Raw genomic sequence first — 18,777 nt, forward strand, 5'->3', positions numbered from 1 at the left:
GGAGGGATTGCCACACACACAGCAGGGGAACAGCTGACGTTACTGAACCCCAATAACAGAGGAGGGACTGTTGACTGTGCGTACAGCACTTCTGGACGGCAACTGGCGGTGTTGGAGCCCAGGGGCAGGTGGAAAAGCAGAGGAACACAATGTAGGCCGAAGCCTGAGAAAGTCGAAAGGGAACCTTTAACCCCCCCCAAGGCGTTTGTAGCTGAAAGAGCCAGCTTGTGCAGCACAAAAGATGCAAAAGGAAAAGGTGGCTCTTTTCATCATGCTCCTTGCAAACACAGAACTAAACACTTATAAAATGTGTCCCCTGAAACCGTGAAACCGTCCCGGAGGTGGGACTTTCCTTCGTAATATCGTAGTACAGGACAAGACATGCACTCTCGCTCGTGTTGGTGCAGACTGAACTTGGAGGGATACTCCAGAATATAATCCTATGTAACAACAGTCGCACTCAATAAGGAGAGTTCTTCTGAATTTTGTTAGTCAAAAAAACGTGGTTTCTTTATTGTGAACAAACACCAAAATAAAGGTATCACCGCAGTGTTTCAAGGTAACGTTTCGACCCACAGGGTCTTTCTCAAACCTTACTGAAACAGAAAACAAAGTATACAAGGTATCACAAAACATGAACAAGTAACATATAATATTTACAAAATTAATATATAGTATTTACAAAATTAATATGTACAAATACAAGGTCCCTATCTATTTGAAATATGTGTTATGTCGCCATGAAGGTCGACAGGAAGACAGCATTGCAGGACCCAACAAGATACTTGAGGAGATACATTGGTGAGAAACATCAGGGTAGTCCTTGGACGTAGTCATGGAAATGAGGAAACACTGGAATATCTGTGCGGTACAAGCTGCAGAAGCGGGGCGTACTGCAGGAATAATATCATACAGAAACCAAGACTATGGTAAAATCAACCAGTATTCTAGATAAACAATAGAATATGAGTATAATGGTCAGGCAGGCAGAAATAGTATCGGACAAACATAATGCCATAATGCAATGATATAGGTGAGGGTCTGAGATACCCAGGTGGTGGATGCTGGTAGGGGCAAGAGAATGACAGAGGCAGGAAACTGAGGCAGGAAACTGACCTTATAATAGTAGATACCGAGCAGAGGGCACATATCCCTGGAGAGGTGCAGGAGTCCCGTTAGGGGCTATGGGAAAGAATGCCACAGTAGTGAATATGATGATGGAGGCTCTGAGTACAAAGCAGGGGAAAGGAGAGAACCGTAATATGACGCAGCACAGCCGTCTTTCCTCCCCCCCGGGCGCCGCGCCCCGGCTCCTCAGCGTAGTTTGATTCCGTCCCGGAGCCTGCGCTGTTATGTTATCCCTTGGCCAGGCACACTTAGCGCTGCCCATCTTCTGACATCATTTGGTGTCAGGCTGGCTGCGCCTGTGCGGCCGCGCTGGCCGAGAGCCCGCCTCGCAGTGTCTTCTGATTTTATCCCACTGGGGGCCTGGGATCCATGGCCATGCGCAGTGCATATCCTCGCCTCTCACTCCCCTCCCTACGGCTTCTTAAGATTGTGCGGTGTCACGGCCGTGGCATGCTATTAGGGACCAGCTGACACCGAACAGTCTGAAGAAGCCGTAGGGAGATGAGTGAGAGGTGGAGGTTCAGATATGCACTGCGCATGTCCATGGATCCCAGGCCCCCAGAGGGATTAAATCAGAAGACACTGCGAGGCGGGCCCTCGGCCAGCGCGGCCGCACAGGCGCAGCCATCCTGACACCAAATGATGCCAGAAGACGGGCAGCGCTAAGTGTGCCTGGCCACGGGATAACATAACAGCGCAGGCTCCGGGACGGAATCAAACAACGCTGAGGAGCCGGGGCGCGGCGCCGGGGGGGGAGGAATGATGGCTGTGCTGCGTCATATTACGAAGGAAAGTCCCACCTCCGGGACGGTTTTACGGTATCAGTGGACACATTTTATAAGTGTTAAGTTCTGCGTGTGCAAGGAGCTAAACCAAAATAGCTACCTTTTCCTTGTGCAGCATTACTGCTGCACAAGGAGGCTCTTTCAGTAACAAACGCCTTGGGGGGGGGGACAGATTCCCTTACATTTCAGTTGTTGTGTCAGCGTGGCGGTCGCATGACACATTGCCGGCTACACAGCTGGGGATCAGCTGACGTTACTGAAACCCAATAACACTGGGTCGTATGTTTTGACTGTGCAGACGGCACTTCTGAGCCTCAACTGGCGGTGTTGGAGCCCAGGAATTTAAGTTCGGGTGGTAGAAAGATGAACACAACAGGAGACCTGGATAACGTATACAGTGACCTAATTATTTAATCAGGAGGAGGAGTGGCAAATTCCTGCGAGATCCAGGCCTTGTTCATTTTCAGGAAAGTAAGCCGGTCAACGTTATCGGAGGATAGTCGCATGCGACGGTCAGTTAGTACACCACCTGCAGCACTAAAGACACGTTCCGATAATACACTGGCCGCAGGGCAAGACAGCACCTCCAATGCATACTGGCTTAGCTCTGGCCATGTATCCAGCTTTGAGACCCAAAACTTGAAAGGGGAAGAGCCGTCTGGGAGTACAGCAAGAGGGCAAGACATGTAGTCTGTCACCATCTGACGGAACCGTTGCCTCCTGCTGACTGGAGCCGTCTGTGATGGTGTAGACTTTTGTGGGGGGCACAGAAAACTGTGCCACAGTTGGGCCATACTGGTCTTGCCTTGGGCAGAGGCACTGCTTCTGCTCCCTCTTTGTGCAGAGCCTCCACCACTGGCTGGACGCACTGAGCTGCTTTGGAATGCACTAGCAGCACTTCTCTCAGTTGGAATGGAGAAGATGATGGAATTGACCAGTGTGTCTTGGTACTCCCGCATTTTTCGCTCCCGGTTCAACGGTGTGATGAGGCTTTCTACGTTGTCCCGGTAGCGAGGATCGAGGAGGGTGAACACCCAATAATCAGACATGTTGAGAATGTGGGCGATGCGGCGGTCGTTTCTCAGGCACTGCAGCATGTAATCCACCATGTGCTGCAGACTGCCAACTGCCCAAGAAACGCTGTCCCCTGCTGGAGGCATGATATCTGCCCGCTCGTCATCACCCCACCCTCGCTGTACACACTGAGTACTGGACAATTCGGTAACTCCCTCCTCTGGACGGATATCTTCCTCCTCCATTGACTCCTCCTCATCCTCCTCACAAACTGTCCCCTGCCTACGCGTTTGTGAGGAACCACGTGGCGCTGACTGTCCAGAAGATGATGGAAATGGTGAATCCTCATCCTCCACCTCTTCCACAACATCATCCCTTAGCGCTTGCAGTGATTTTTCAAGCAGGCAGATAAGGGGGACAGTCATGCTGACTAGTGCATCATCTGCACTCGCCATCCGCGTGGAATAATCAAAGGGACGCAAAACCTGGCAGACGTCATTCATAGTGGCCCACTCTGTGGTTGTGAAGTCTGTACGGCGCTGACTGCGACTTTTTTGCGCCTGAAGCAGCTGGTACTCCATTACAGCTTGCTGCTGCTCACACAACCGCTCCAACATATGTAACGTGGAATTCCACCTGGTAGGTAGGTCACATATGATGCGATGTTCCGGCAGGCGGTGTCGGCGCTGCAGAGCCGCAATGCGCGCTTTTGCCGTGCTGGAACGCCGCAAGTGAGCACACTCTAGGCGGACCTTGTGCAGCAGTGCATCAAGATCCGGATAGTCCCTCAAAAAGCTCTGCACGACCAAATTGAGCACATGTGCCAGACATGGGATGTGAGTGAGGTTGCCGAGGCCCAGAGCTGCCACCAGATTTCGGCCATTATCACACACTACCATGCCTGGCTGGAGATTCGCTGGCACAAACCACACATCGCTCTCCTGCTTGATGGCATTCCAGAGCTCCTGCGCTGTGTGGCTACGATTCCCCAAAAAAATTAATTTCAACACGGCCTGTTGACGTTTGGCCACGGCTGTGCTCATGTCGGTCGTAACAGGTACACGTTCATCACGGGTCCATGTGGAGGTGGACTGTGACGGCTCCTGCAGTGATGATTCTGAGGAACTGGTGTAAGAGGAGGAGTCAATGCGTACAGAATGGATTCCTGCAATCCTTGGAGTGGGCAGGACACGTCCTGCGCCACTCGCACGGTCTGTACCCGGCTCAATGACATTAACCCAATGGGCAGTGAGGGAAAGGTATCGCCCCTGTCCATGTTGACTGGTCCACGCATCGGTGGTGAGGTGGACCTTGCTACTGACGGCGTTCAGTAGCGCGTGTTTTATGTGTCCCTCCACATGCTTGTGCAGGGCAGGGACGGCTTGCCTGCTGAAGTAAAAGCGGCTAGGCACATTGTACTGTGGGACTGCCAATGACATCAAGTCACGGAAGCTGTCAGTCTCCACCAGCCTGAATGACAGCATTTCCAGTGACAGAAGTTTGGCAATGCCTGCAGTCAGAGCCTGTGCTCGTGGGTGGTTTGACGAGAAAGGCCGCCTTTTCTCCCATGCCTGTACTACCGATGGCTGTAGACTGGGCTGGGAGTGTGTGGATGACTGGGAAAGTGGCGCTGCGGGTGGAATTACAGCGGGTCTCTGGACAACAGGGCCAGAGGTTCTTCCACGGCGATCCTGGGAGGAAGCCGAACCAGCTGCGTGTGAGCTAGAGGAAGAGGCAACACGAGCTGAAGAGGTGGTAGCTGCCGCTGTTGGTTGGCCTACCTCTTCAGTGTGTTTTTCTAACTCCGCCGGGTGCCTGCTGCGCACATGTTTCCACATGTTGGAGGTATTGAGGTTGCTGACATTTTTCCCTCTTTTGACTTTTTGATGACACACCTTTCATCTGACATAGCAAATGTCATCTGCAACTGTGTCAAAAAAGGACCAGGCACTGCAAGTCTTGGGAGCGCCCTTTTTGGCTTTTGGAAGAGACATGCTCCTAACGGGTGCCAAAGCGGAGGCTGCAGGATCCGCAGTCTTCCCCCTCCCTCTCCCTCTTTGGGCCGTACGGGGAATCTCTTCCTCAGAGCTGCTCCCACCACCTTCCCGTCCCTCACGCCAAGATGGGTCGAGGACCTCATCATCTACACTACCCTCTGCCCCCAACTGCTCCTCCTGGGTAGTCTCAGCAGCAGAGCACGCACCAGTAAGTGGCACCTGAGTGTCATCATCAGCTGATGCGGCCTGCGATGTGGTGACCGGAGCCACTGGCCCACCCGCCTCTTCAGAGGAAGACAGAAAAAGCTGTTGGGCATCACTGCACCCTGCCTCTTCTTCCATTTCTCCAATGCTGCTTGGCTGGCCCCCTGTTTCCAAGCCAAGAGATTCAGAGAACAGAAGTAGAGACGGCTCCTGTCCTGGGCTCTCTGTCTGCCTGGGCAATTTGGCAGGTGGTGAAGAGACAGATGGCTGCTCTCCAGTGCTCTGTGTCTGAGAGGATGTGGCACTAATGGAAGTTGATGCATTAGCTGCCATCCATCCGACAACAGCTTCAATTTGTTCTTCACGCAGCAGCGGTGTACGGCGCTCTGACACAAAGCTACGCATGAATGACTGTTGCCTGGTGAAAGTGGGTGCTGATGAGTCACCGGTGCCCGCAGCAGGCACAGAATCCCCACGTCCCCTCCCTGCTCCGCGACGGCTCCCACGCCCACGTGCCTTACTCACTGCCTTCTTCATCTTGGTTGACTGATAAAGATAAGCAGAAAAGTACTAACGGATTTGTGTGCTTATTCCTGAGCAACTCCTCCTAACAGGTATAAGAAACACTAATTTTCTAAAGTGTGGACTAGACTTTAATATGAGCTAATGTGGCCTACACAAATGTAAAGTGGTGTAACTGGTGTGTTTGGTGAACTTTATTATTTATTTATTTTTTGGGGGCTGAACTGACAACAGATAGAGCTGCAGTCACACGGAGACCGTGCAGACAGACGTAAACGGCGCTACAAGGCCCAAAAACCCTCCTCTACGTTATCCTATGTAGTGTTTTTCCACAAATTAGCTGGAGACGGGTGGAAAGACACTAATAGGATTTTTTTGAATAAATTAGCAGCAGACTACACTACTTGAAAAAAAATGAAAATTGATTTGGCGGTATGACGCAGTGAACAACCCTGAGCTGGAGACAACCAGGCTACGGCTGCTCACAGACTACAGGGCGAGCTGCAGTCACACGGAGACCGTGCAGACAGCCGTAAACGGCGCTGCAAGGCCCAAAAACCCTCCTCTACGTTATCCTATGTAGTGTTTTTCCACAAATTAGCTGGAGACGGGTGGAAAGACACTAATAGGATTTTTTTGAATAAATTAGCAGCAGACTACACTACTTGAAAAAAAATGAAAATTGATTTGGCGGTATGACGCAGTGAACAACCCTGAGCTGGAGACAACCAGGCTACGGCTGCTCACAGACTACAGGGCGAGCTGCAGTCACACGGAGACCGTGCAGACAGCCGTAAACGGCGCTGCAAGGCCCAAAAACCCTCCTCTACGTTATCCTATGTAGTGTTTTTCCACAAATTAGCTGGAGACGGGTGGAAAGACACTAATAGGATTTTTTTGAATAAATTAGCAGCAGACTACACTACTTGAAAAAAAATGAAAATTGATTTGGCGGTATGACGCAGTGAACAACCCTGAGCTGGAGACAACCAGGCTACGGCTGCTCACAGACTACAGGGCGAGCTGCAGTCACACGGAGACCGTGCAGACAGCCGTAAACGGCGCTGCAAGGCCAAAAAACCCTCCTCTACGTTATCCTATGTAGTGTTTTTCCACAAATTAGCTGGAGACGGGTGGAAAGACACTAATAGGAATTTTTTGAAAAAATGTGCAGCAGCCTGCACTACTTAAAACAAAATGAAAATTGATTTGGCGGTATGACGCAGTGAACAACCCTGAGCTGGAGACAACCAGGCTATAGCTGCTCACAGACTACAGGGCGAGCTGCAGTCACACGGAGACCGTGCAGACAGCCGTAAACGGCGCTGCAAGGCCCAAAAACCCTCCTCTACTTTATCCTATGTAGTGTTTTTCCACAAATTAGCTGGAGACGGGTGGAAAGACACTAATAGGATTTTTTTGAATAAATTAGCAGCAGACTACACTACTTGAAAAAAAAAAAAAAAAAGAACAGTATGAGGCAATGAACCACCCTCCCTGAACTGAATACAACCAGCTATGGATGGCCTATGTGGCTGCACTCAGACTAGAGAGTGGGCTGCACTCACACACACACACACACAGACCTTGCAGATCGCTGTGAAAACAGCGCTACAAGGCAAAAGCAAGGTGAATAGTAGGTGAACACAGCGGTTGCTAAATTAGCCTTTGGAAAGCACAAAGAAGCAAATCGCTATCTCTAAACTGTCCCTCAGTCAGCAAACAGCGTCCTGTCACTAACTGAATTCACAGCAGAGTGATCGCAAAATGGCGCCAGCGACTTTTAAACTGCATCATGACATCATTTCAGCAGCCAATCACAGCCTTGCCAGTACTTTCATGCCCTCCATGCTAAACAGGATGTGCCCACACTTGGAATCATTCTCATTGGCTGAATTTCTGAATTTTGAATCTTGGAACTTCCGATTCCGGTATCCGATACGCGGCAAGTATCGGAATCCCGGTATCGGAATTCCGATACCGCAAGTATCGGCCGATACCCGATACTTGCGGTATCGGAATGCTCAACACTAGTGGTGATGTGTTTCTCTCAGCATTTTCCTCTGATTGTTCCACTTCTGATTTTGGCTTATAAATGCTGAGGTAAAAAAACTGATCAAATACGAAACATGTAAACTTATTCCTAGACTACTATTCTTCATCTTCCACAATGCTGTAGTTATTAAACACATAACTTTCTAGGGTATTTGTACAATGTATTAGGCTCTTCTCTTCCTATCTTTAATATTGAGATGTGAGCTCTGGCATCCTCTCACGTTCCTAGAAATAATTTAAATGGCTGCTGCATTCTCTGCCTTATATTTTATACAGGTTATGATGCCCATTCTGATTAGCTGTACCATAATATGTAATGTGGGGAAGCTTGGCGACAGTGCCCAAGGTCATTTCAGCCTTCTGTAACTGATGCAATTTTCTCCAATGTATAATAAACAGTGGACATATATTTAGAGTTTTATGCAAAAATGAATCGCAAGTTCTTTTACTTTGCTGGGACCTGCGAGTTTTGTAAAATTTGCATCAAATTGATGGATAGTAAAAATATGGCAACTTTAGGCATTATAATATGCATTTTTGACGCTGCGGATCTGCAGCAGTTTCCCACGCGGTTTACAGTACCATGTAAACCTATGGAAAACCCAATCCGCTGTGCATATGCTGCGGACAAAAACGTGCGGAAACACAGCGTTGTTTTTTCTGCAGCATGTCAATTCTTTGTGCGGATCTGCAGCGTTTCTGCACCCATAGACTTGCAGTGAGTCAGGCATATCCGCAGCAAAACCACGGATGTAAAAAAGATCTGCGGTTTAGGGGCGGGTGAAACGCTGCAGATCGGGAGGAGGGAAGTGTGAGCGGAGTGTGGGTGGTACAGTATATGTGTGTGCGGGTGTGGTCTGCGGGCTGTCAGTGGCTCTGCAGGGGTCTGTGCAGGGCTGTCAGGGGTCTGTGCAGGGCAGTCGGGGGTCTGCCGAGGCTGTTGGGGGTCTGTGCGGGGCTGTCAGGGGTCTGTGCGGTGCTGTCAGGAGTCTGCTGGGGCTGCCGGGAGTCGGTACGGGGCTGTCTGGGGTCTGTGCGGGGCTGTCGGTGGTCTGTGCGGGGCTGTCGTGGGTCTGCTGGGGCTGTCTGGGATCTGTGCAGGGCTGTCGGGGGTCTGCCGGGGCTGACAGGGGTCTGTGCGGGTCTGCCGGGGCTGTCGGGGGTCTGTGCAGGGCTGTCGGGTATCTGTGCGGGGCTGTCTGGCGTCTGTGCGGGGGTGCCGGGGGGCTGCTGGGCTGTCGAGGGTCTGCGGGGCTGTGCGGGGGGGGGGTCTTTGTGTGTGTGTGTGTGCATGCTGGCATCGTCCAATGGGATTACAAGTTTCATCGGGCTATCCCTGCTACAGTGACAGTGACTGTCACATTATCCAATGATGGGTCAGTAGTAGTCTCATCATCATATTGTGCTGAATGTAAAAAAAACCTCACATACAGTACATACAACATGTGACAAGTACATACAACATACAGTACATATAACACCAAACATATGACATACAGTACATACAACAGTACATACAACATACAATACAGACCAAAAGTTTGGACACACCTTCTCATTTAAAGATTTTTCTCTATTTTCAGTTAGTCCGAAAAATTGGGAAAACTTTAAAAGTGTCCCCAAGTGCAGTGGCAAAAACCATCAAGTGCTACAATGAAACTGGCTCACATGAGGACCGCCTCAGGAAAGGAAGACCAAGAGTCAACTCTGCTTCTGAGGATAAGTTTATACGAGTCGCCAGCCTCAGAAATCGCAGGTTAACAGCAGCTCTGATTAGAGACAAGGTCAATGCCACACAGAGTTCTAGCAGCAGACACATCTCTACAACAGCTGTTAAGAGGAGACTTTGTGCAGCAGTCCTTCATGGCAAAACCACTGCTAAGGACATGCAACAAGCAGAATAGACTTGTTTGGGCTAAAGAACACAAGGAATGGACATCAGACCAGTGGAAATCTGTGCTTTGGTCGGATGAGTTCAAATTTGAGATCTTTGGTTCCAACCACCGTGTCTTTGTGCGACGCAGAAAAGGTGAACAGAAGAACTCTACATGCCTGGTTCCCACCGTGAAGCATGGAGGAGGAGGTGTGGTGGTGCTCTGCTGGTGACACTGTTGGGGATTTATTCAAAATTGAAAGCATACTGAACCAGCATGGCTACCACAGCATCTTGCAGCGGCATGCTATTCCATCCGGTTTGCGTTTAGTTGGAGCATCATTTATTTTTTAACAGGACAAAGACCCCAAATGCATCTCAAGGCTGTGTAAGGGCTATTTGACCAAGAAGGAAAGTGATGGGGTGCTACGCCAGATGACCTGGCCTCCACAGTCACCAGACTTGAACCCAATCAAAATGGTTTGGGGTGAGCTGGACCGCAGAGTAAAGGCAAAAGGGCCAACAAGTGCTAAGCATCTCTGGGAACTCCTTCAAGCTTTCACATGTGTTAGTTCATAGTTTTGATGCCTTCAGTGTGAATGTACAATTTTCATAGTCATGAAAATACAGAAAAATATTTAAATGATAAGGTGTGTCCAAACTTTTGCTCTGTACTGTACATACAGAACATACAACATAACATACAACATATGACGTATAGTACATGCAACATACAACGGTACATACAACATACATACAGAACATACAACATTACAACAGAACATACAACATATAACATACAACATACAACAGTACATACAACATATGACATATAGTACATACAACATACAACAGCACATACAACATATGACATACAGAACATACAACAGTACATACAACATACAACAGAACATACAACATATAACATACAACAATACATACAACATATTACATACAGTACATACAACATACAACATACAACAGTATATACAACATACATACAGAACATTCAACATATAACATACAACATACAATGGTACATACAACATATGACACAATACATACAACATACAACAGTACATACAACATACAACAGTACATACAACAAAGGACATACAGTACATACAACAGTACATACAACATACAACAGAACATACAACATACAACAGAACATACAACAGTACATACAACATATGACATACAGTACAAACAACATACAACAGAACATACAACATACAGTACATACATACAGTACATACAACACATACATATAGACATACAGTACATACATATAGACATACAACACATACATAGAGACATACAGTACATATACACAGCACATACCTTACATACAACACAGTGTACATACTCACCATCACCTTGATCCCAAAGCCATTGTTACCTGTAAAAATATTAAAATAATAATCAAATGATATACTCCCTGATCCACAGATATCCAATTAATACTAGTGTCCCACGACAATCTCCTGTGGAGAGCAGCCACATCAGCTGATGCGACAGCTCTCCATGGGCTCCAGGAATACAATGACGGAAGGTATCCTTCCACAATGTATTCCTCCGCCGCTGTGAAAAATAGTCCCTATTCCCACGCAGCTTTGCCATAAAGTGAGACCCTGAAATCAGTAACCTCTTCACTGATGCACTGCAGGAGCCATTGTCTCCTGTCAGTGTGTCACTGATGGTCTATAGAGCAGTGACATCACCCGATGTCACTGTTCTATAGGGGAGATCGTCGTGGGACACTCGTTATTAATTGGACTACGGCGGAAAGTGAGTATGCGGTTGGTTTATTATTTTTAATTCTTTGCAGGCGATCGAGTATGGTAAGTATGGTGAAATTAAGATTATTAAAATACTTTTTTCTGTCTGTGTCTTTTTTTAAACCCTTTCACTAATATAGGATTAGTAATGGACAGGCGTCTTATTGACGTCTCTCCATTACTAACAAGGCTTAATGTCACCTTAAATTAGCAAGGTGACATTAACCCCTTAATACCCCATATCCCACCGCTACAGTGGAGTGGGAATCTTACAGATGCGCCATTTCTGGTGCGGCTGGGGGCTGGTATTTGTATCCGGGGGGGTAAATATCCATGGCCCCTCTCTAGGCTATGAATATAGACTGTTGTGAATTCTGCTCTTGGGTTCCCTCCGGTGGTTGTTGGTAGTAATGCAGTTGTCCCTGGGTTGCAATCCTGGGCAGGTGTCCCTGCTGATTGCAGCTCTGACTGGGATATTTAGGTGTGCAGGATTCATTAGCCCTTGCCAGTTGTCCATTGTTCTTGGAGGTTTTGCATCTCTGTCTGGTTCCTCCTGCCCTGCTGCCAAATCAGCAAAGATAAGTGTCTGGTTTTGTTTCTACAGCACAATGCTGTGTGCTTTACAATTCAGTACTATTCAATGTTTTTTCTTGTCCAGCTTAGACTGTGTTTGGATATTTCAGTCAAGTTGGATTCTCAGGAGATGCAAATATACATTCCATGTCTTTAGTTAGATGGTGGAATTTTTGTATTATCTGCTGTGGATATTTTTAGGGTTTTAATACTGACCGCTTAGTATTCTGTCCTATCCTTTCCTATTTAGCTAGCGTGGCCTCTTTTGCTAAATCCTGATTTCTGCCTGCATGTGTCTTTTCTCTAATACTCACAGTCAATATTTGTGGGGGGCTGCCTATCCTTTGGGGTTCTGCTCTGAGGCAAGATAGAATTCCCATTTCCATCTATAGGGGTATTTAGTCCTCCGGCTGTGTCGAGGTATCTAGGATGTGTTAGGTACACCCCACGGCTACTTCTAGTTGCGGTGACAGTTTAGGGTTTGCGGTCAGTACAGGTTCCACCTACTCCTGAGAAAGTCTCATGCGGCTCCAAGGTCACCGGATCATAACAATAGACAGCTGTAACCTTTCTGGCTATAAAATATAGGGGGACCCATGTCATTTTTTGGGGGATCCTCCTATTTTAATAGCCTGTAAAGGCTATGCAGACAGCTGCGGGCTGACATTCATAGCCTTGGAAGGGTGTTGTGAACTCTGTTTCCGGGCTCCCTCCTGTGGTCATGAGTGGTACTGTGTGAGTTCTCTCTTTGGGCTCCTCCTGGTGGCTCTTTTTGTTATTTTGCAGGTTTCTGGCAGGATCAGCTGTCTCGTCATCTGCTAGTTAGGTTTCCTATTTAATCCACCTGGTCCTTCATTCCTTGCCTGTTGCCATTGTATTCAGTGCTATTCTGATTGCTCCTGTCTACATCCGTTATCAGTCTCTCCAAGAGAAGCTAAGTTCTGTTTGCTTATTTTTGCTCATCTGTGTTCAAGATGTTTCCTAGTATATGATTAGTTTTTGTCCAGCTTGCTAATATGTGATTTCCCTGCTTGCTGGTGCTCTGGGGTGCTGAGTTGCTCCCCTCACATCGTTAGTTGGTGTGGGGGTTCTCGCGTTCTCTGCGTGGATATTTTTGCATAGGGTTTTTTACTGACCGCACAAATCCCTTGCTATTTTCTGCTATCTAGCGTTAGCGGGCCTCATTTGCTTAACCTGTTTCATCTCTGCGTTTGTCTTTTCCTCTTAACTTACCGTTATTATTTGTGGGGGCTTCTATATCTCTGGGGGATTTCTCTGAGGCAAGTGAGGTCTTTACTTTCTCTTTAGGGGTAGTCAGTTTCTCAGGCCGTGAAGAGACGTCTAGGATTTCAGGAAACGTTCCACGGCTGCCTATAGTGTGTGCGGTTAGGATCAGGTTTGCGGTTAGTCCAGTTACCACATCCCCAGAGCTCGTCCTATTATTTTCTACTTAGCTGGTTAGATTTGTGATCCTAAGCCACTAGGATCATAACAGAAGGGGCCATGGGTATTACCTTCTTCCCAGGCTACAAATATTGGCCCCCGGCCGTCGACTTTCCCCCTCTGGCGCAGAAAAGTGTGCTGGAGGCCACGCCATTTTTTCAGTTTTTTTTTAAATAAAACATGCTCATTAATCAACATCGGCCTTGCTATGTATACACTATGTTCCAAATTATTATGCAAATTACATTTTTATCGGATTTTCCTAAATGGTTGGTGCAAATGACAGTCAGTCTAATAAAAGTAATCACCCATTAGAGTATACATGGAATTTTATTGAAGAAACCTCCCAATGATAACAGTATAATCTCCAAAATGAATAAAAACTCAAAATGCACTGTTCCAAATTATTACGCACAGTAGAATTTCTAAATATTTGATATGTTTTAAAGAACAGAAAATGCTCATTTGTGGAATTTGCAGCATTAGGAGGTCACATTCACTGAGCAAAAAAGCTATTTAACGCCAAAACATCCTAACAGGTCAAGTTTCATGTTAACATAGGACCCCTTCTTTGATATCACCTTCACAATTCTTGCATCCATTGAACTTGTGAGTTTTTGGAGAGTTTCTGCTTGTATTTCTTTGTATGAACTCAGAATAGCCTCCCAGAGCTGCTGTTTTGATGTGAACTGCCTCCCACCCTCATAGATCTTTTGCTTGATGATACTCCAAAGGTTCTCTATAGGGTTGAGGTCAGGGGAAGATGGTGGCCACACCATGAGTTTATCTCCTTTTATGCCCTTATCAGCCAATGACTCAGAGGTAATCTTTGCACCATGAGATGGTGCATTGTCATGCATGAAGATGATTTTGCTCCTGAAGGCACATTTCTGCTTTTTATACCATGGAGGAAAGTTGTCAGGCAGAAACTCTATATACTTTGCAGAGGTCATTTTCACACCTTCAGGAACCCTAAAGGGCCCCACCAGCTGTTTCTTCATGATTACGGCCCAAAACAAGACTCCTCCACCTCCTTGCTGACATTGCAGCCTTGTTGGGACATGGTGGCCATCCACCAACCATCCACTAATCCATCCATCTGGACCATCCAGGGTTGGTCAACACTTATAAGTAAACTAGACTGTTTGGAAATTAGTCTTCATGTATGTGTGGGCCCACTGCAACCATTTCTGCTTGTGAACACTGTTTAAGGGTGGCCGAATAGTAGGTTTATGCACCACAGCAAGCCTTTGAAGGAGCCTACACCTTGAGGTTCGAGGGACTCCAGAGGCAACAGCAGCTTCAAATATCTGTTTGCTGCTTTGTAATGGCTATTAAGCAGCTGCTCTCTTAATCCGATGAACTTGCCTGGCAGAAATCTTCCTCATTATGCCTTTATCAGCACAAACACATTTGTGCTCAGATACAGCCACAAATCTCTTAACAGTACGATGATCATGCTTAAGTTTTCGAGAAATTTCTAATGTTTTCATCCCTTCACCAAGGCACTGCACTATTTGATGCTTTTCAGCAGCAGAGAGATCCTTTTTCTTTCCCATGTTACTTGAAAACTGTGACCTGCTTAATAATGTGGAACATCATTTTTAAGTAGTTTTCCTTTAATTAGAATCACCTGGAAAACCAATTATCACATGTGTTTAAAATTTATTTCAGTGATCCATTGAGCCCTGAAACACAATACCATCCACGAGTTTATTTGAAAAACAAAACAATTAAATCTTTATGACACTTAAATCCAATTTGCATAATAATTTGGAACACAGTGTATATATGGATATATCTATGGAAAAATCTATATATCTATAGATGGATATCTATGGATATATCTTTAGATATATCTATAGATATAACTATGGCTATATCTATCTATAGATATATTTATAGATAGATATATGGATAGATATATCTATGTATCTTTAGATATATCTATCTATCTGGCTACTTTCACACATGAGGTTTTTGCCGTCAGGCACAATCCGGCGAGTTTTGAAAAAAACGGATCTTTTTTTCTTTTTCCGCCAGATCCGTTTTTTTCTCATAGAGTTGTATTAGCGCCAGATTGCGCCTGATGGCCACAAGTTTCATCAGTTTTTTGGCAGATCCGTCAAAAAAGCTGTTTTTGGCGGATGTAGAAAATGTATAGAGGAAGGTTTTTTCTGTCTGGCGAAAAAACACCTAGCGACTGATCCGGCAAAAAACGAATGAAACTGAGATGTGAAATGATGAATCCGGCCTCCGAATCCAGTTTTTCATGCATTTTTCCATTCAAATCATGCACATTTTCCCTTCTCTTTTCTTTTCAATGTTCTTTTTATTAAATTTTAATGCAGATAAACACAAACTCTTTGAAGATAAACACAAACTTCTTTTTTGAACAGTAGCTCAAGGGAGCAGGTGTAATCATTACGCTATTATAGTATACAAATAAATTTCGATATTGTACATCGCTCAAAGCAGATGTCTCTTGAGCTTGAGTTAGGAAAATAATAAATTAATAAACAGAGAAGAAAGAGATATACGTGGACAAAGGTAGAGGGGGATGTATACAGGAGAAGGAGGTGGGGAGGGGAGGGGGGAGAGGCAGGGGGGAGGGAGGATGCATCATGTTTTAGTTTTAGAGCCGTAGGTACAATGTCGACTCTCTGGTGGTAATGCAGGGATTCCATATCTCTCTGAATTTTGTGTGTGTATGATTTACTAGGGCCACTACTTCAGCTATGTGGTATAGTTGATCTATTTTCTTTAATAGTTGTTGAGAGTTTGGTATGTTTTTGGACTTCCAGTATGTGGGTATTAGTAATTTGGCAGCAGCCAATATATTTTGTATGTATGTATGTATGTATGTGTATGACAAGGCCACACAGCAAAGTTCAGGAGAGCAATTTCTGGTGTTAAATTTACTTTTTTCCCCCAATATGCCTTGGATGGTTCTCTCCGAGAGCAACCAAAAATTACGTATGTATGGGCATTTCCACCATATGTGGAAATAATCTCCATCTTCGCATTCACAACGCCAGCATGTGGTGTGGGTATGCTTTCGCCAAAATTGGATTTGTGTTTGTGGAATACACCATCTGGACACTACTTTATAGGAGTTTTCCTGTGTTTTAACGCAATATGTAGGACCATGGGAATAATTATAAATGTGTTGTACTTGTTCTTGAGTAAACTTATATCCTAGATCCTTTTCCCACTTTAATATGTAGGCTCTCTTGAGACTAAGGTCTGCCATTATGAGTGCTTGGTATATTATAGATAATATTTTTAAGGGTCTGGATGATATGGTACATAGCGCCTCAAATTTAGTGGGTTTACATGTCATGTCTGAGTAGTATTGTATCTTCTTTAGTATATCTTTAAGTGTGGCATAGTGCATGAAGTTGAAGTTCTCTAGACCAGGTATTTTACATATTTCAGTTAGCGGTAGAAGCGCTCCATAGGGTTGAGCGAAACGGGTCGTTCATTTTCAAAAGTCGCCGACTTTTGGCTAAGTCGGCGTCTCATGAGACCCGATCCGACCCCTGTGCTTGTCGGCCATGCGGTACGCGACTTTCGCGCCAAAGTCGCGTTTCAATGACGCGAAAAGCGCCATTTCTCAGCCAATGAAGGTGAACGCAGAGTGTGGGCAGCGTGATGACATAGGTCCTGGTCCCCACCATCTTAGAGAAGGGCATTGCAGTGATTGGCTTGCTGTCTGCGGCGTCACAGGGGCTATAAAGGGGCGTTCCCGCCGACCGCCATCTTACTGCTGCTGATCTGAGCTTAGGGAGAGGTTGCTGCCGCTTCGTCAGAAGCAGGGATAGCGTTAGGCAGGGTCCACTAACCACCAAACCGCTTGTGCTGTAGCGATTTCCACTGTCCAACACCACCTTCGGTGTGCAGGGACACTGGAAGCTACATTTTTTTTTTTTCCCTCAGCGCTGTAGCTCATTGGGCTGCCCTAGAAGGCTCCGTGATAGCTGTATTGCTGTGTGTACGCCACTGTGCAAACCAACTGCTTTTTTCAAAGCACATATCCTCTTGTTCCTTCCTTTCTGCACAGCTATCTTTTTTGTTTGTCCACACTTTTTATTTAATTTGTGCATCAGTCCACTCCTATTGCTGCCTGCCATACCTGGCTTACATTACTGCAGGGAGATAGTAATTGTAGGACAGTCCCTGTTTTTTTTTTTTTTGTGGAAGATTAAGATTGGCATTTCTGCTACAGTGCCATCCCTGTGTGTGCCATCTCTCACTGAGTGGGCCATAGAAAGCCTATTTATTTTTTTCCTTGATTTGTGTTCTAAAATCTACCTCAACACAAAAACACTACATCAATCAGTGGGAGAAAAATATTGGCCTCAGTCAGGGCTTGTGTGCCACTCCTGTGTGTGCCATCTCTCATTCAGTGGGCCATACAAAGCCTATTTATTTTTTTGTTTTTTTTAATATTATTGGGTTTCTAAAGTCTCCGTGAAAAAAAAATACATAAAAAAACAGTGGGAGAGTAATATTGCCCTTTCAGCTTGTGTGCCAGTCTTGACTCCTGGGTGTGCCACCTCTCTCTCTCTAATTGTGGGCCATAGAAAGCCTATTTATTTTTTTGCTTTGTTTAATATTATTTGGTTTCTAAAGTCTCCCTGAAAAAAAAAAAATACATAAAAAAACAGTGGGAGAGTAATATTGCCCTTTCAGCTTGTGTGCCAGTCTTGACTCCTGGGTGTGCCACCTCTCTCTCTCTAATTGTGGGCCATAGAAAGCCTATTTATTTTTTTTGCTTTTTTTAATATTATTTGGTTTCTAAAGTCTCCCTGAAAAAAAAAAATACATAAAAAAACAGTGGGAGAGTAATATTGCCCTTTCAGCTTGTGTGCCAGTCTTGACTCCTGGGTGTGCCACCTCTCTCTCTCTAATTGTGGGCCATAGAAAGCCTATTTATTTTTTTGCTTTGTTTAATATTATTTGGTTTCTAAAGTCTCCCTGAAAAAAAAAAAAGTACATAAAAAAACAGTGGGAGAGTAATATTGCCCTTTCAGCTTGTGTGCCAGTCTTGACTCCTGGGTGTGCCACCTCTCTCTCTCTAATTGTGGGCCATAGAAAGGCTATTTTATATATTTTTTTTTTATTAGTATTTGGTTTCTAAATTGTCCCTGAAAAAAACATTTTATCTTATTTGGTTTCTAAAGTCTCCCTGAGAAAAAAAAAATTAGGTGGGAGAATAATATTGACATTAGTGCTTGAGTGACAGTCCTGCGTGTGTGTCATCTCTGTGATTTTGTGCCACAGAAAACAGAGTGTGTAACATTGTGCCTGATTTTCCTTGTGGTCTCACCAACCTGTTAAGGGATATAGAAATCATACTGAAGTTATAGCTCACCGTGTAAGTTGTTTGACAGCAAAAA

This window comes from Ranitomeya variabilis, chromosome 2 (assembly GCF_051348905.1).
Source record: "Ranitomeya variabilis isolate aRanVar5 chromosome 2, aRanVar5.hap1, whole genome shotgun sequence".
Lineage (NCBI taxonomy): Eukaryota > Metazoa > Chordata > Amphibia > Anura > Dendrobatidae > Ranitomeya > Ranitomeya variabilis.